General features: G+C 40.9%; 1 pseudogene; it reads left to right on the top strand.

Moving 5' to 3' along the window:
* The window catches only part of LOC108705483, a 214,721-nt pseudogene extending 195,245 nt beyond the window's left edge, over positions 1-19,476 (top strand).
* Positions 19,477-20,595: the final 1,119 nt, after the last annotated feature.

The raw sequence follows: 20,595 nt of genomic DNA, 5'->3' as shown, positions 1-20,595 counted from the left end.
AGCCACTGGGACAGAATGCTCTGTTATACAGATAGCTAGAATCTCAGCTGCCATAAAGCAGGACAGGACTGCTGCTTACAATGGGGATCAGATAGGATCTGTGCAGCCACTGGGACAGAATGCTGTTATACAGATAGCTAGAATCTCAGCTGCCATAAAGCAGGACAGGACTGCTGCTTACAATGGGGATCAGATAAGATCTGTGCAGCCACTGGGACAGAATGTTCTGTTATACAGATAGCTAGAATCTCAGCTGCCATAAAGCAGGGCAGGACTGTTGCTTACAATGGGGATCAGATAGGATCTGTGCAGCGACTGGGACAGAATGCTCTGTTATACAGATAGCTAGAATCTCAGCTGCCATAAAGCAGGACAGGACTGCTGCTTACAATGGGGATCAGATAGGATCTGTGCAGCCACTGGGACAGAATGTTCTGTTATACAGATAGCTAGAATCTCAGCTGCCATAAAGCAGGACAGGACTGCTGCTTACAATGGTGATCAGATCTTCTCTCTGTTGGCCCACCCATGTGCATACCTCCCAACTGTCTGTTTTCGGAGGGACAGTCCCTCTTTTGACAGCTCAACCCGCAGTCCCTCATTTGTACTGGAAAGCCCTTATTTTCTCTGCACTGAACAGCCAGAAAAAGAAACAAAGTTTCTCACTTAATTGGCTTTTAGCAGAGAGCACAGAACAGCTAACAGGTGCAAATAAGATACTTTATAACAATTTTAAAAAACAAAAAAACTGTAGAAAATAGAGAAATATTTTCAAACTTTCATAACCTGGCAAATTTTATAAAATGAACATGGTAGTTAGGGGGTGTGGTCACAGAAAGGGGCTTGGTGAAAAAAATCGTTGTTCTACGTGCAAAATTTTTTTTTATCCCTCTTTTTACTTCCAAAATGTTGGGAGGTATGTGCAGGCTGTAATAGCTTCAAATGATTAGAAGTACTGGAAATAAAGAGGACCTGTATCATCATCAGTTTTTGTACCATACACTTGCTGACATGACACAAGGGCAGATGAAATTTTCATATGTGTCCACTTAGTGAAAAGACAATATCCAGAGTATACAGCAGGTGTGTAGGTGGATAGACAAGGTTATAGTATCAGCATGAATGTTCTGCTAACACACAGGCCAATGCAAGGTGGAGTCTGTTCATTTGCCTTTGCTGATTGTGATGCCATTAACCCTTTGGGTGCTGGAGAGGTCTATAAGTGAGACCATTGGCCTGGGAATGGCTCTGCTCTGCTTTTCTTGCGAGATACAAGTTAGCTGAGTGCTGACAGTGTTGGGGAGCTGGAGGAGGGTGTGGGGGTTATCAGGGTATCAGTGGTAACAAGCAGAAGTGCTGTGTGTGCTGGCGCTAGCAGTGAATGGGAGCTTGGAGCTTATCACACACACTTCCCAGGGCTTAAAGATCCTGGAGCCAGAGGTCTGGAGCCTGAATAGGGGGTATTAGTCAGCATGTCCTGAACTCAGACAGATAAGGGTCCGCTTCCTAGGCTGCTCTGATCACACAGTTAACATTTGGTGACACAAAGTCTGTCTCTGCTTTTATGCAATTGTTGTTTTCTGAGGTTTTTTTTCTATATTTACAAGTCTGGCAAAGATTTGAGATGAACCCAACATTAATACATGGAATGCTAAATCCTCTCTGTTTCCAGCACATTCAACTTTCCTCTTTCGTACTCCATGAGACATCCGTCAGAACAAACATTGCAGAATTCCTATTGTGGTGCTGCGGGGGTTTAATACAGAGAGATCTGGGCTTTAATGTACATGTGGGGAGCACAGGGCTCGCTGCCCCCCCCCCCCACATAGGCAGTTTGTGACTTCTGTGTTTGGGATAATTAATGACATTTGCTTCACAATTTTGTTTCATAGTATCCCAGGGCCAATATCACTTATTATACCCCAGAACACATGTATAATACCCAGAACACACAACAGGATAAATACAGTGTCAAATCCATGTATAATACCCCAGAACACACAACAGGATTAATACAGGGCCAATTCCATGTATAATACCCCAGAACACACAACAGGATTAATACAGGGCCAATTCCATGTATAATACCCAGAACACACAGCAGGATAAATACAGTGTCAATTCCATGTATAATACCCAGAACACACAGCAGGATAAATACAGTGCCAATTCCATGTATAATACCCCAGAACACACAGCAGATAAATACAGTGTCAATTCCATGTATAATACCCAGAACACACAGCAGGATAAATACAGTGCCAATTCCATGTATAATACCCCAGAACACACAGCAGGACAAATACAGAGCCAATTCCATGTATAATACCCCAGAACATACAGCAGGATAAATACAGTGCCAATTCGATGTATAATACCCCAGAACACACAACAGGATAAATACAGGGCCAAATCCATGTTTAATACCCCAGAACACACAGCAGGATAAATACAGGGCCAAATCCATGTTTAATACCCCAGAACACACACAAGGATAAATACAGTGCCAATTCCATGTATAATACCCCAGAACACACAGCAGGATAAATACAGGGCCAAATCCATGTTTAATACCCCAGAACACACACAAGGATAAATACAGTGCCAATTCCATGTATAATACCCCAGAACACACAGCAGAATAAATACAGTGTCAAATCCATGTATAATACCCAGAACACACAGCAGGATAAATACAGTGTCAAATCCATGTATAATACCCAGAACACACAGCAGATAAATACAGTGCCAAATCCATGTATAATACCCAGAACACACAACAGGATAAATACAGTGCCAAATCCATGTATAATACCCAGAACACACAACTGAATAAATACAGTGCCAATTCCATGTATATTACCCAGAACACACAACAGGATAAATACAGTGTCAAATCCATGTATAATACCCAGAACATACAACAGGATAAATACAGTCCCAATTCCATGTATAATACCCAGAACACACAGCAGGATAAATACAGAGCCAATTCCATGTATAATACCCAGAACACACAACAGAATAAATACAGTGCCAATTCCATGTATAATACCCAGAACACACAACAGGATAAATACAGTGTCAAATCCATGTATAATTCCCAGAACATACAACAAAATAAATACAGTGCCAATTCCACGTATAATACCCAGAACACACCACAGGATAAATACAGTGCCAATTCCACGTATAATACCCAGAACACACAACAGGATAAATACAGTGCCAATTCCATGTATAATACCCCAGAACACACAGCAGATAAATACAGTGTCAATTCCACGTATAATACCCCAGAACACACAGCAAGATAAATACAGTGTCAATTCCATGTATAATACCCAGAACACACAGCAGGATAAATACAGTGCCAATTCCATGTATAATACCCAGAACACACAGCAGGATAAATACAGTGCCAATTCCATGTATAATACCCAGAACACACAGCAGGATAAATACAGTGCCAATTCCATGTATAATACCCAGAACACACAGCAGGATAAATACAGTGCCAATTCCACGTATAATACCCCAGAACACACAGCAGGATAAATACAGTGTCAATTCCATGTATAATACCCAGAACACACAGCAGGACAAATACAGAGCCAATTCCATGTATAATACCCAGAACCCACAGCAGATAAATACAGTGCCAATTCCATGTATAATACCCCATATCACATTGCAAGATAAATACATTGCAAGTTCCATGTTTTCCATGGAAGCTTAGCCTTCCCAAGTCTTTATTAAAATCCTTGTGTGACTATGCAGTGCTACACACATAGCTGTTTAGGGCGAACTGCTGCATTCTATAACGCGTTATTGGTTATTGGATGCTGAGAAATGCTGTTCATCTAAATCTAAATGAGAGGGAACAGGGGAGGAATTAAGTATGTCCCAGTCCTAATGTATTGTTGGTCATTATGGGCCGCATGCAATTTAATTGTCAGCTCTACATTAACACAAAAGTGAATTGCCCACATTTTTGGAAACAAGCGTGCCCTACACATAATTGTATATACATAACTCACAGTCTGTACAGAAAGATACTATACAGTGCAGGGAAATATAGCCGTTCCATAGTCCTTTCTGTATAAATGGTGCCCAGAAAATCCGTGTCATTGGGTCAGTATCTCCAGGAGACGGCACTTACATATCACAGGGGGAACCAGATCATCTCAGTGACGGACCCAAGCAGCATGAAGACTTGATGACTCCACTGGGCTCTAGTGTCAGTCAGCTCTTAAAGAGAGAATTCCAGAGACATGGCAGGGTCTCTTAAAGGAGAACTAAACCCTAACAATGAATATGGCTAAAAATGGCATATTTCATATACTGAACTTGTTGCACGAGGCTAAAGTTTCAGCTTGTCAATAGCAGCAATGATCCAGGACTTCAAACTTGTCACAGGGGGTCACCATCTTGGAAAGTGTCTGTGACACTCACATGCTCAGTGGGCTCTGATTGGCTGTTGAGAAGCTAAGCTTAGGGCTCGTCACTAATTATCCAGCAGAAAATGACCTTCCCTGGCTGTAATATAAGCTGATGCTACAGGTTTGCTGATTATTCAATTCTGATGCTAATTGCACTGGTTTCTGTGCTGCCATGTAGTAATTATGTGTATTAATTACTAATCAGCCTTATATTGTGACATTTCTATTCTATGTGTACTGTATATTGTGAGTGGGTCCCTAAGCTCAGTAAGTGACAGCAGCACAGAGTATGTGCAGTGAATCCGCAGAAAAGAAGATGGGGAGCTACTGGGGCATCTTTGGAGACACAGATCTTTACTGCTAAAGGGCTGTGGTTGCCTTGGGCTGGTACAGAAGCCCGAAACATAATGTACAATATTTCTAGCTACTTCTTTACTTAGGCTTTATTTCTCCATTAAATGCTGGATAACTGAGCAAACTTAACTAACCTTGTGATCTGGATTTAATTGTTCAGTTAGATTAACTCTACTTTGATTACTTTATGGAGAAGGCTTGTTTGCATTGCTTGCATAATGTTCCTCTGGCCCAGAGAAGGATGGGGAGAGATTTGACTGTCTCTTTGGCCTATAAGAGTCTCTCGTGTAGTTTAGCCCATAGGGAATACAGGGGTAGAACACCACCCTACAGCCAGAATGTGTTTCTTAGCATGACTTTCCCCTGCATCTCCTGCGCTATTAAACACTTATCTTATTCAGTGTGTGCCTCCTTCCAGCATTCCAGATGTTCATGTCAGAGCTCGGAACAGCCTCCAGTTCTAGACTTGTGCAAAGCAAAATCAAAGTATAGAAGGACGCGTGGAATGCAGGGGATTTGGTGTCTGTTCAGTGTAAGTGTGTGTGTGGGGGGTGTAAATAAGGAAAGCCCAGCACCATGCACAGTATGTTTCCTAGCACTCTGCTATTTGCTTCATTGCTTCAGTGTCCCAACCCCCTTTATTAACTGCCCCCTCTAATTGCCAGTTTATCCTTGGTTGCTAGGGGCAGCTAAAGTGCTGGATATTCTCCAGTTACCACTGGTCAGGCTAACCCTTTGCCTGGCATAAAAACATGGTGTCATCCTGGGCTTTAGGTTCCCTCTGTTCATTTACTCACTGGGGAGGAAATTGGGGAGTGTTAGAGAGATTACAAATTAGTCTGTATTTGTTTCCTTATTATTCATTCCTGTTTCCTTATTATTCACTCCTGTTTCCTTATTATTCACTCCTCTTTCCTTATTATTCATTCCTGTTTCCTTATTATTCATTCCTGTTTCCTTATTATTCACTCCTCTTTCCTTATTATTCACTCCTGTTTCCTTATTATTCACTCCTGTTTCCTTATTATTCACTCCTGTTTTCTTATTATTCATTCCCGTTTCCTTATTATTCACTCCTGTTTCCTAATTATTCATTCCTGTTTCTTTATTATTCACTCCTGTTTCCTTATTATTCACTCCCGTTTCCTTATTATTCATTCCTGTTTCCTTATTATTCACTCCTCTTTCCTTATTATTCACTCCTGTTTCCTTATTATTCATTCCTGTTTCCTTATTATTCACTCCTCTTTCCTTATTATTCACTCCTGTTTCCTTATTATTCACTCCTGTTTCCTTATTATTCACTCCTGTTTTCTTATTATTCATTCCCGTTTCCTTATTATTCACTCCTGTTTCCTAATTATTCATTCCTGTTTCTTTATTATTCACTCCTGTTTCCTTATTATTCACTCCCGTTTCCTTATTATTCATTCCTGTTTCCTTATTATTCACTCCTCTTTCCTTATTATTCACTCCTGTTTCCTTATTATTCATTCCTGTTTCCTTATTATTCACTCCTCTTTCCTTATTATTCACTCCTGTTTCCTTATTATTCACTCCTGTTTCCTTATTATTCACTCCTGTTTTCTTATTATTCATTCCCGTTTCCTTATTATTCACTCCTGTTTCATAATTATTCATTCCTGTTTCTTTATTATTCACTCCTGTTTCTTTATTATTCACTCCTGTTTCTTTATTATTCACTCCTGTTTCCTTATTATTCACTCCTGTTTTCTTATTATTCATTCCCGTTTCCTTATTATTCACTCCTGTTTCCTAATTATTCATTCCTGTTTCTTTATTATTCACTCCTGTTTCTTTATTATTCACTCCTGTTTCCTTATTATTCACTCCCGTTTCCTTATTATTCACTCCTCTTTCCTTATTATTCACTCCTGTTTCCTTATTATTCACTCCTGTTTCCTTATTATTCACTCCTGTTTTCTTATTATTCATTCCCGTTTCCTTATTATTCACTCCTGTTTCATAATTATTCATTCCTGTTTCTTTATTATTCACTCCTGTTTCTTTATTATTCACTCCTGTTTCTTTATTATTCACTCCTGTTTCCTTATTATTAATTCCTGTTTCCCTATTATTCACTCCTGTTTCCTTATTATTCACTCCTGTTTCTTTATTATTCACTCCTGTTTCCTTATTATTAATTCCTGTTTCCTTATTATTCATTCCTGTTTTCTTATTATTCATTCCTGTTTCCTTATTATTCATTCCTGTTTCCTTATTATTCACTCCTGATTCCTTATTATTCATTCCTGTTTCTTATTATTCATTCCTGTTTCCTTATTATTCATTCCTGTTTCCTTATTATTCATTCCTGTTTCCTTAGTATTCATTCCTGTTTCCTTATTATTCATTCCTGTTTCCTTATTATTCACTCCTGTTTTCTTATTATTCATTCCTGTTTCCTTATTATTCACTCCTGTTTCCTTATTATTCACTCCTGATTCCTTATTATTCATTCCTGTTTCTTATTATTCATTCCTGTTTCCTTAGTATTCATTCCTGTTTCCTTATCATTCACTCCTGTTTCCTTATTATTCACTCCTGTTTCCTTATTATTCACTCCTGTTTTCCTTATTATTCATTCCAGTTTCCTTATTATTCATTCCTGTTTCCTTATTATTAATTCCTGTTTCTTTATTATTCACTCCTGTTTCCTTATTATTCATTCCTGTTTCCTTATTATTCATTCCAGTTTCCTTATTATTCATTCCTGTTTCCTTATTATTCACTCCTGTTTCCTTATTATTCACTCCTGTTTTCCTTATTATTCATTCCAGTTTCCTTATTATTCACTCCTGTTTCCTTATTATTCATTCCTGTTTCTTTATTATTAATTCCTGTTTCTTTATTACTCATTCCTGTTTCCTTATTATTAATTCCTGTTTCTTTATTATTCACTCCTGTTTCCTTATTATTAATTCCTGTTTCTTTATTATTCACTCCTGTTTCCTTATTATTAATTCCTGTTTCCTTATTATTCACTCCTGATTCCTTATTATTCATTCCTGTTTCTTATTATTCATTCCTGTTTCCTTATTATTCATTCCTGTTTCCTTATTATTCATTCCTGTTTCCTTAGTATTCATTCCTGTTTCCTTATTATTCATTCCTGTTTCCTTATTATTCACTCCTGTTTTCTTATTATTCATTCCTGTTTCCTTATTATTCATTCCTGTTTCCTTATTATTCACTCCTGATTCCTTATTATTCATTCCTGTTTCTTATTATTCATTCCTGTTTCCTTAGTATTCATTCCTGTTTCCTTATCATTCACTCCTGTTTCCTTATTATTCACTCCTGTTTCCTTATTATTCACTCCTGTTTTCCTTATTATTCATTCCAGTTTCCTTATTATTCATTCCTGTTTCCTTATTATTAATTCCTGTTTCTTTATTATTCACTCCTGTTTCCTTATTATTCATTCCTGTTTCCTTATTATTCATTCCAGTTTCCTTATTATTCATTCCTGTTTCCTTATTATTCACTCCTGTTTCCTTATTATTCACTCCTGTTTTCCTTATTATTCATTCCAGTTTCCTTATTATTCACTCCTGTTTCCTTATTATTCATTCCTGTTTCTTTATTATTAATTCCTGTTTCTTTATTACTCATTCCTGTTTCCTTATTATTAATTCCTGTTTCTTTATTATTCACTCCTGTTTCCTTATTATTAATTCCTGTTTCCTTATTATTCACTCCTGTTTCCTTATTATTCATTCCTGTTTTCTTATTATTAATTCCTGTTTCCTTATTATTCACTCCTGTTTCCTTATTATTCATTCATGTTTCCTTATTATTCACTCCTGTTTCCTTATTATTCATTCCTGTTTCCTTATTATTCATTCATGTTTCCTTATTATTCACTCCTGTTTCCTTATTATTAATTCCTGTTTCTTTATTATTCACGCCCAAGCAGTGTTTTTCTCTGCTTGGGACTTCAGATCAATTGTAAGATTTTAGGGGGAAACTGCCTCCTGACCCCCATGTGTTTTCCTGCCTGTTGAAGCCCCAGCGAGGAGGGTGACTGAGTGTATGAGGCCAATGGAATGTTCAGTCTGTAATGTCAGGGATTATGTTGTGTTTGTGGGATTATTCTTACACAATATACTGTGAGTCACTTTTTTGTACAATATAAATCGCATTGCGTTCCTGGGTCAGACGCAATCCATTAATCAGGAGGTGTTACACTGATTGATTAAATGTGAACTCCACCCAAAAGCTCTAGCAACTTCCCATTAATCACACATAGTTATTTGCAAATAGAAGGATGTGGCTCTCTATATTCTCTGCACTTCTGGTTCTGACTTATGAAGCAATGTACCTAATGAACCCAAAATTTCCTGTTTTTCAGCTATTTTGCTTTTCACTGTATGGTTACCAGGCAGTAATCAGTGAATGGGGTCACATAGGTCATAACTGTTGCTTTTGAATCTGAGCTGAATGCTGAGGATCAATTACAAACTCACTGAACAGTTATGTCCCATGTGGCTCCCCTTATAGTCACTGACTAACTCAGAGTTAGAGAGCTGAAAAGCAGGAAGTAGTGTTCTGGCTATTATGTTACACATCCACTCACTCCAGCCTTTATACATTACATTTTTGGCTAACTAACTATATTAGAAATATTTTTTATTTTGCACAGTCTGTCTATTTATACCGTTTTTATTTTTACACTGAACTGTTCCTTTAATGGCACCGGGAGCTTTGCAAACATTGTCATCCTCGTAGTAATCACGTTGCACAGCGTTGCCAGTTTATTATTAGTCCGAGCCACATCCTTATAAATAATAGAATGGCTGGTGTATTCTCTCCCCGTGTGGTTACAGCCGCGCGCCTTTGTATCCCAAGAAGCCGACACCACCCGGGCAGCACCCGTATTGTGTGACAAGGAGGAGCATCGCATGAACGCCAGCTGTATCGTATGATATTGTGTCGTGTCACAGACGGGTTACACCAAGCCGACCCCAAACTACTATACGACCCTCTTCTCATAGGTCTGTAACAGTGTGCCAATCTGCTCCTGACCCGTTGGGTCTTTCTAGCCAGTTCAACTGTCTATAATTTCATCATTTCCAGACAGATTTCAGTAAGTGACAGCAGCACAGAGCATGTGCAGTGAATCGGCAGAAAAGAAGATGGGGAGCTACTGGGGCATCTTTGGAGACACAGATCTTTACTGCTAAAGGGCTGTGGTTGCCTTGGGCTGGTACAGAAGCACAAAACATCATGTACAATATTTCTAGCTACTTCTTTAGTTAAACTTTAGTTCTCCTTTAAAGATCCTTTCTTTTTGCAACTGCCGCTTCCAACCTGCCTGCAATGAAACCCCATACCTTACACAGTATGACAGGTGAGCTCCTATTTTGGCTTCAGCAGCATCCACACTAGTAGCTCCCTGTATCCGAACATCTAAACTGGTCGTCACAACGAGATCAGAGCAACAGTATGATGGATGGCTTCTGCGTAACCTATCGGCGATATATAAATAAATGATGATGATGATAATGGCTTCATGACCCGCTATCAGGGTGTCACATCAAACCGGGTGCTTTTATTGTTTGATTCCACTGCAAATATGTCAGAAAGTGACATCTCTCCTGCCTGCAAATCCCCCGGGACCTTCATACTTAAATATAATGTTAATAGCCAGTAGCTGTACCAAGAGATATTAAAGATACCCTGCTGGCTGTTAGGGGTTTTAAGGGCTGGGTATCAAAGGAAAGCCCCTACAGCAACAACTTTATAAGCAGCCAGTTGCAAAGAAGTGATACATAGAGGTTGTTTGTCCAACCCAAATGCTTGGACACAGGCCCAACTGCACATGCAGACTTGTTCCACTGGTTTTAGGATCGGCCGCAAATCAAAACTGTCGGAGAAATGGGCAAATCTCAGCAAATATGCACCGTGTCAAACATGAGCTGACCATTCACCTGGAGATATACTTGGTTAGGACACAGAGTGAGTGGATCTTCTCTGATATAACACCCCCCCCCATGCTTTGGGCAAAATGAGCTGATCCAATTGCATGGCTCCACGTTGGTGATTGGATCATACTGCTGACCCATTGGAAGACCACATCAAGCTCCAAATTGCTTCTCAACTGATGGGATTTTCCAACCTGCTGGATAGAGATCTACCTGATAGACGTTCACGTGTCCGTTGGGCAGACCATCACGAGAGTCCCATGTATGGTCCAATAAGCTGCTGAGTCGGAAACTTTTATTGGCCTGTATATGACGCCTTTATTATCATCATTAATAAACTCTTATATGACGGGGGTGGCACAGCTTTCAGACTGACTGTAGCGGTGGGTAAAGTGCCCTGTGCCATAGACTTTAGGAGTGTGCATTTGGGTAAGGCACATAATAGTAACTTATAGTTTGGGCTGCTGTGTGCCCAGGAATCCCTGATACAGAGAACACATGGAGCCGTCATGGACTCAGGAGATTATAAAGTCATTAGCAGCGCTGACAGCTCCCACCCATAGACAGACTGATGAGTGCACATTCCCAAACATCCAGATAGGGATTTATTGCTGTGATTGTAGTGTCAGTGTGAGTATATTTCAGCAGAAATGGGGTAATAGGAGATTGGCAAATGTGCAGCAGTGATGCATTCCAGAGGCACAGGCGCATGGGAAGATGGTGTCTTGCGGTGACACGTGTTGGACACGTGTAATGAGACCTTCATACATGGCCTCCGTCATGGTGCACTTAGCTGCCTTTTATTCCTTTTCTGCTGAGGCCTCTGCTCCAGGCTCAGATAGAATGAAGACTATATTACTGAGCTCTCTGTGCACACGTAGCTATAGGAGAAAGGCTCCTTTCTGTATCCCCATCCTTGCATGCTCCTATCTTATTAAAGGGATACTGTCATGGGGGGAAAAATTCAAAACACATCAGTTAATAGTGCTGGTCCAGCAGAATTCTGCACTGAGATTAATTTCTCAAAAGAGCAAACAGATTTTTTTATATTTAATTTTGAAATCTGACATGGGGCTAGACATATTATCAGTTTCTCAGCTGCCCCCAGTCATGTGACTTGTGCTCTGATAAACTTCAGTCACTCTTTACTGCTGTACTGCAAGTTGGAGTGATATCACCCCCCTCCTTTTGCCCCCCAGCAGCCTAACAACAGAACAATGGGAAGGTAACCAGATAACAGCTCCCTAACACAAGATAACAGCTGCCTGGTAGATCTAAGAACAGCACTCAATAGTAAAATCCAGGTCCCACTAAGGCACATTCAGTTACATTGAGTAGGAGAAACAAGAGCCTGCCAGAAAGCAGTTCCATCCTAAAGTGCTGGCTCTTTCTGAATGCACATGACCAGGCAAAATGACCTGAGATGCACCTACACACCAATATTACAACTAAATACACTTGCTGGTTCAGGAATGAAATTTTATATTATAGAGTAAATTATTTGCAGTGTAAACAGTGTAATTTAGAAATAAAAACGACGTCATAAAAATCATGACAGTGTCCCTTTAATGATAGTGCCCACTTGCTCAGACTCACAATTTTCTCATTCACTTGTTACCAATAAAACTCCTAGGAACCACCTCAACTGCCGCATCTCATGTCTTAGGTCTGTGTTTATAAAAAGGTTTAACCCTTGGCCCCCAGTGCCCCTTGGAGGAAAAACTATGTCACAGTAGACGTTTTCCCCCACAAAGTCTAACCCTTTCATCAGTGGTGTAACTAGATGTTGCTGGGCCCCACAGCAAATTAATTTTAGGGCCCCCAACATATCCAGTGTTTGTCCTGTTTTACCAATATATGTTCAAATTGCTCATCAATGAGAGCCTCATGGGGCCTCCTGGGCCCCCCTGCAGCCGCAGGGTCTGCTTCCTCTGTAGTTACGCCCCTGCCTTTCATTTACCGTAAAGCTGAATTGGTTCAATTATGTGGAAGAAGAGCAGCCGGAGGAATTCTTTATCCCCTAAGTTTGGTCCTTAGTTTATCACTCGGGAGTCGGACTCTACTGGAACCCTCAGGACGTCAAGCTCTTCACCATGGATTCTGATTGACAAGTAAAAAGGACCAAAAGAAATTCCGCTCTGTCTGACTGAACTGCTTGAGTGCATGATGTGATGTGTATTCCTCAGCACTGTTACCTCCCCACCAGAGGATTTAATATCCCAGAAGCCCCTACCCCTATCCTGCCCTTCGTCAGGGGCCCCATCACGACTCTGCGTTTTTCTATTATTATTATTATTTCTATTATTATTGCTTCCCCCAGGCTCAGAAGGGGCTCCTTGGAAAGGTAATGTCACTCATACAAAGTATGCATTGCATATCATTCATGTGTTATATTTTTATTAAACTGTATAATAATTGATAGATTTTATTTAGTATTTGCCACTCACCTGCCTTCAGGTAAGTGCCACCAGCTTTTGGGTTTGTCTCACTGAAACAGGGACGTTGAGGAGGATCCTGCAGCTCTTGTTGGAGTACAGTTCCTGGTATCCCACCGACAGCCAGTACACAGTAGATAACAGATTCTCTCTGTAGAATCCCATTGTATTCTATTACAGAGCTTTTCTGTTATCTATTAATTTGCCTGTGTCTTTTCTCCTTTTTTTAGCTTAAATAGCTGCCATTATGGCTACAAAGCAGCTTGTTTATATAAACTATAGTAGTACTTATCTGTTATCTACTGTGTATCCTGTGCTTGAATGGCTGCCCCCATGGCTACACAGCAGCTTGTTTATATAAGCTATAGTAGTACTTATCTGTTATCTACTGTGTATCCTGTGCTTGAATGGCTGCCCCCATGGCTACACAGCAGCTTGTTTATATAAACTATAGTAGTACTTATCTGTTATCTACTGTGTATCCTGTGCTTGAATGGCTGCCCCCATGGCTACACAGCAGCTTGTTTATATAAACTATAGTAGTACTTATCTGTTATCTACTGTGTATCCTGTGCTTGAATGGCTGCATCAGTCGCATGGCAGCACTGCAGTTTCTATGGAAGGTGAATATTGCATTTCCAAAACGGCCAAAGAAGAATAGTGACTTTGTCCAGCAGTGAGAAACAGGGGTGAAATTTCTCTAAAACTGCAACCCTGATTGTGACCCGTAGTGTCAGGACAGCAATTCCCATGGGTAAGAAATGACTGTGTTATTTTTGATATTTCTAGTCCAACCAACTCAGTCTGTCTGATCCATCTTTTGTGACGCTACTCTCCGTGGCTCCGCCCCTTTTGCGGCGCCCCTCATCGGCTCCGCTGCTTTTTGCGTCACGCCCCGCCCCTTTCTTTTCCGCCCCCCACCATGGCCGGTAATTATTTTTTTAAAAGGTGGCAACCCTAAATGGGCCCCATGTGGGCCAACTGTGTAGGCATAATAGGTTTTCCACCACAGCCCCATCCCCCATAAACTGAAGGACTTTAAGGGCTTTAATGTGGGCAGAGTTGGTCCTTGTAGAGCCCATAAGCAGTGAAGTAACTATAGAGGAGGCAGACCCCAATCACAGGGGGGGGGCGGGGGAACAGGGGGGTCTGGACTGTGGTTCTGCATCCTCTATAACCAATAAAAAAAAACTCCTCCCCAGCCGCTCTCTCTCTCTCTTACCAGTAAGAAAGTGGGAGCAAGTCAGGTGGGAGTGGGCGGGGTCAGGTGGGATGTGGGTGGGGTGGAGGCAGGGCATGGGCGGGAGCAGGGTGGATGTGGGCGGGTGAATGGAGATCAGCGTTCTCCGGGCCCCTCTGAAGATTTTTTTTTTTTGCACTATAGTTACGCAACTGCCCATAAGGCAAGGGGCATATATTTAAGGGAGGAAACTCAAGCCTTTCTCCCTTATTCCCTTATTACACCCAATCAGTATCTGACACTTACTGGCCTGGAGCACTTACAGGAATGAAAGCAGACACCTGATTGGTTGCTATGGATTACTGGGCTGGGTCAGACTTTTCCCATATTGTGCTCTTTTTCTTATGCAGAAAAACGAGAACGTATTGTCCCCACTTTCCCCATAGTTCCCATAATAATGAACAAGACACAGATGGTTTGGGGCATCAACGAAAAATGCCTGGAAGTGGGTTTTTTCCCCTCTAAAAACATTTACAGCATTTGAGAAATTCAAAATAAGAAAAAAAAATCTGTTTTTCCATCTTGATCAAATTATCAGTTATTAAACCAGCGCTCGGCCCCACAAACACATAAAAACGGGACGAATCCTTTGTTCCCATTGTCACAACATGTTGTAATGAATTTTCTGACGTTATTCATTTCCCCCGTGTTGTTAATTACAGGCTTTTCTTGTAATTAGACTCCCTGGAACAGGAAAGGCTTCCCAGTATTAGTATTTGTGCCATTGAATTGGTTACAATACGTCAATATTTCGCTCCCCCATTGTTGTCGTGGTAGAAATAAATTGGGTGACAAAAGGTTTCTGTGCCACGGGGTTTGTTCAGAGGAGAAATAAAATGTATCTGTTGTATAATAAGCCTCAGTAACCAATCAAATGTTTGCTTTCAGGAACTTCAACAGACTTGTGATTGGCTGCTGTGGGTCACTGGAATAGAGCCAACGTTTGCCAATGGACGAGTAGCACCAATAATGAACATATTTGGCTACCCACATTGGCTATAATTGGTTTTAGAATTCTAATGATCATCCCTTAGTTTCATGTAGAGACCACTTCTTCCAGGAGTCTGGCTGCAAGGTGTTAGAATAGAATTAGAATAAAATTAGAACCCTTTCTCAAGCAGAAGAACATCAGAGCAGCCTCTTTCTTTCTCCTGACAACTTCCTTGACTACTTGGTGGTCAGACTGGTGGGAAACTGACCAGCAGGTGGCGCTGTTGTAACAAAATTCATTCATATTAACAGTACATGTATCCCTTAATATCTTGGAATTAAAAGAAAATAAATAATGAATGTAAATGACAAAAGTGCTTAGAATAGCCCCCTCATCAATTTTATATTCACTTATTTTAAAGGTTTACTTATCCTTTAAGGGAGTACTCTACCCAAAACTCTGTTTTGCAGAATAAAAGAAAATGTAATTCTAAGCAACTTTCCAATGCACGTTATTAGGGATCACTAGAGAACCTGCCCTCAGTGGCCCACTGTCCACCCCCCATTAGAAGTAAAATGTGCTACATGGGTGTAGAACTGATGGGATGTATCCTACGAAGGGGAGATACGCTGGAATCCAGTCCAACGCTGGAATTAAAGAGACATTTTTAGTATCTTATTTATATAATCAGTTGAACATTATTAATGGATGTGTATTGGGAAGTTGCTTAGAATTACATCTTGATGATAATTGTCTGTATAAAGAATTACATCATTTGATGATAATTGTCTGTATAAAGGGACAAATAATATAAAATGTCAACTGCACCCCCAGTTCCTTCATATGCAGAGGCAAAACCTAAGCCAGGTGGGTGCAGGAGAATTTATGGTGGTCCAATAAAGTAATACAGGTATGGGACCTGTTATCCAGAATATTCAGGACCTGGGCGTTTCCAGATAACAGATCTTTCCGTAATTTGGATCTGCATACCTTAATTCTAATAGAAAATCATGTAAACATTAAATAAACCCAATAGGCTGGTTTTGCTTCCAATAAGGATTAATTATATCTTAGTTGGGATACAAGCTACTGTTTTATTATTACACAGAAAAAGGGAATAATTTTAAAAAATGTGATTATAATGAGGTTGATGGGAGATAGCCTTTCCGTAATTCGGAGCTTTCTGGATAAAGGGTTTCCGGATAACAGATCCCATACATGTACAAAACTGTGCTCATATAATGTCAAGGCCCTGCAGCCAAAGACCAAAGGGTTAATTAACATGAGTTGGGACACGAGATAGAATTGCAGCTACAGAACTGCACGTTTACACCCTGTCTGCAGCTGGCAGATCTAGACCACAAGGCTTGCAACATTTGTGCCCAGTAAACCATTTGATTAGGAAATACGTATTCCAGCAATTGCGCACTAAGCCTGTTACAAGAAGTGTTTTACCATTTACAGAAATCCGTGTACCCCCTTTTTACGGTAAATGCCCTGTGAAATGTATAAAAACTTGCACAAATAGACGTCAATTGTGTCAGCTGGAAAGACCTACTGGTAAATAAAGCATTAGAGAGATTATTATATGATCCCCTTATATATTTATACATAGTTATCATATCACCCTTTACAGGGCTGGATTTACATAGTGGCCGCCCCTAGGCCCACTGCCGTTCGTCACCCCTGTCCCCCCCCCCCTTTATTCATGCAAATTTTCATCATCATCATCAATTGGTGCATTGGTAATTCAAAGAATGATTGTATCTCCAGTGCATCCCCAGTGTTTTTGTCTGTATAAAGGGACAAAAAGGGTTGGGCAGCATGCCGCCCCCCTAAAATCCTGCCCCCCCCCCTATGCCCGGGCCTTGGAGGCCTTTCCACAAATCCTGGCCTGACCCCTTAAGTGACAAGCTTCCCACAATTCCAATGTTTTGTCTAATAAACTCTTATTCTGAAGAAACGTGTCTTGAAATCTTGTTTAATAATAAGGTTCTGAAAAGCAAATTACCAACATTTTGGGTGCACATCTTATACCCCAATCAGAAGCATTAAACCTCTAGGGATGTAGCGAACGTCGGAAAAAATGTTCGCGAACATGTTCGCGAACTTCCGGCCAAAAATGCGAACGGTTCGCGAACGTCACGAACCCCATAGACTTCAATGGGAAGGCGAATTTTAAAAGCTAGAAAAGACATTTCTGGCCAGAAAAATGATTTTAAAGTTGTTTAAAGGGTGCAACGACCTGGACAGTGGCATGCCAGAGGGGGATCAAGGGCAAAAATGTTTCTAAAAAATACATTGTTGACACATCGCTGCGTTTTGTGCTGTAAAGGGCAGAAATCACACTACGTCACTCAGGTGATGTTTCTGGACACGGAATGTGAAAAAGCTCACACAGCTAGGTGGCACTTGGTTAAAGACTGGGCAAACAATGCCTGCAAGGGCAACGTATACAGTAGCGGATACGGAATATATTATTGCTGCTGTAAAAACATCACTCAGGTGATGTTTACGGACACGGAATTATTGTTATTATTTAGACAGAATGTGAAAAAGCTCACACAGCTAGGTGGCAGTTGTTTGAAAATGAAGAACACACTGGGCAAACAAATTGAAACAATGCCTGCAAGGTCAACGTATACACTACAGCAGTGGATACGGAATATATTATTGCTGCTTGAAAAACGTCACTCAGGTGGTGGTTCTGGAGACGGTATTATTATTGATATTTAGACAGAATGTGAACAAGCTCACACAGCTAGCTGGCAGTTGTTTGAAGAACACACTGGGCAAATAATGCCTGCAAGTGCACTACTATTGGTGCACTACTATGAAGAACAGCAAACAGCACTGGACACGTTAAAGAACAGTAAGATAAGTAAAATAAAAAAATATGTATATGTATATTAAAAAAAAAAATTACTCTGGTTGGTGCTGAACTACTAGGAGCAGCACACCAGTCCCACTCCCCAACACAGCTAGACTAATAGCACTGGGCTCTTATAGTAGCAAAGTAAAAAAACAAAAAAGAAAATAAAAGCAGTCCTTACAAGGACTATTGGGTTACAGGCAGCAGTCAGCAGATGAGAGATCAGCAGCAGTGCCCACAGCAGCTACATACAGAGCACTGCAGTAGAAGGTAGATTACTAGGCAGCAAAGCTACCTAACCTAAAATGTCCCTCAAATCCCTGCAGAGTTCTGTCCCTACAATACAGAGCAGTATCAAGTAGATTACTAGCCAGCAAAGTTACTATCAACTGTCCCTCAAATCACTAACAGCTCTCTCCCTACACTAGCTCTTCCAAGCACACACAGGCAGAATGAAAAACGCTGCAGGGCTTCAGTTTATATATGGAAGGGGAGTGGTCCAGGGGGTGTGGGGGTGGTCCAGGAGGGAGAGCTTCCTGATTGGCTGCCATGTATCTGCTGGTCTGGGGTGAGAGGGCAAAAATAAGCGCCAGCTAAGGCGAACCCAAATTGGCGAACGTCGCGCGATGTTCGCGAACATTCGGCGGACGCGAACACCTGATGTTCGCGCGAACTAGTTCGCGGGCGAACAGTCCGCGACATCCCTATAAACCTCATGCACCCCTGGTCAGCCTTGTTATTTATTCTTTTCCCAACAGTTTAATGACATTCCTCTTTATTCATATAAATCCCTATTGTCTTGGGTTCATCTCATCCTCTCCAGGCATTTTGTTTCTTATGTTGCCTTTAAGTTTTTCCTTCCTCTGATTACGCCTTGTGTCTCTCATTTCTAGCTCAGCCCCGGAACCCTTTCCATATACAGCAGTACAGTGTATACTCCCCATTTCACTTGTGTTGTTTGGCACAAAGGTCCCTAACCTCTGCTGGCTCGTGCCATGTTGATCTACAGTTCTGGAGCCTTGTTTTCCAGTAGAAAAAGGCATGTCTGGCTGATGCGCCCACAAAGAGATCCTACATGCTAAACCAAAGGGGAGAGACGATTGTGGGACTAGAACCCTTTCACTAAAATTATAAAGCCCTTCAAGAGGAAAGGACCCCAAGCCTTGGAGACAGAGTACAGCAGAAAATGAAGCCACCAGGCAGGTGTTTGTTGTATGAATGCTGAGCTTGGAGACTTGAGACTTGAAATGTTACACTTTATTCGTCTAATGTTCTTAAAATAATAAAAACAAACATCTTATAGGTGGTTATGGGTTAGAAGACTAAACCCATGCTGCTACACAAGTTCCATTATATTCTACATCCAAATTACCAAGAGAAATCTCAAGTATTTGCTCTAATGAGAAGAGAACGGCACGATGCTTGGTCAACTTTCTCATGGGAACAGTGGTTGCCCCAATCTCCACTACTTTCTTGGCACCGCACCGCAGTGGCATTACATGATAGAGCCATACCACCCACAAAACATGAACAGGGCCGGATTTACATAGCAGACGCCCCTAGGCCCGCCGTCATTCATTGCCCCCGTCTCATCCCTTACTTTGTGCACATGCGCAGATTTTCAGCATCGAGTCTGGAGTACTTGGGATTGGTGCACAGGAAATTTTAAAAAATATTTTATCTCCTGCAAATCCCCAGTGCTTCCGAACCAATACGGGCATGCCGCCCCCCCTAAAATTCTGCCGCCCTAGGCCCGGGCCTTTGTGGCCTTTCCACAAATCCTGGCCTGAACGTGAAGGTTTCCTATAGATTCCCATAGGCCGTGTGAGATTTCTTCAGCCTGTGAATATGAAACGAGCCTTTGGATTCATCCACGAAAAATACCATTGTGTCCATGAATGACTCCTATAATCCCATGTATTAGTTCAGCCTATGAGCGCCTGGTACACGTGGAATGGTGGATGTGAGCGCAGAATAACTCTTAGAATATAAATAAATTGGTAACAAAAAGTGCGAGCTCATGTCCTGCCCATCCCCCCAATGGCGCACTCTATGTGCCCGTGTTTCCCAAACCCTGGGCTTTATTTCACATTAGCAGCCACTAAACAAAAAACAGATTTCCCAAGCAAATTTGTGAATAGTAATTAGAAGGGGAAAAAGCTGGAGAATAACAAAAGTGTTTATTGGGTTCATTAAGTGAAATTTCGTTAAAAAAAAGGAGGATTCTTGGTGGTTCCTCTGTCAGAATATACTGTATATATATATATTTATATTTATAGCTCCTATATCTTTTGTGCCCTTGTGCCTCTTATATCAGATGTGTCTCTATAGCCCCTGTATTCTGCTGTGCCCATGTGACTCCTAATCTGCTGT

Source organism: Xenopus laevis, chromosome 1S (genome assembly GCF_017654675.1).
Source record: "Xenopus laevis strain J_2021 chromosome 1S, Xenopus_laevis_v10.1, whole genome shotgun sequence".
NCBI lineage: Eukaryota > Metazoa > Chordata > Amphibia > Anura > Pipidae > Xenopus > Xenopus laevis.
The sequence above is the reverse complement of the archived record's forward strand: the minus strand, read 5'-3'. Positions and strand labels throughout refer to the sequence as shown.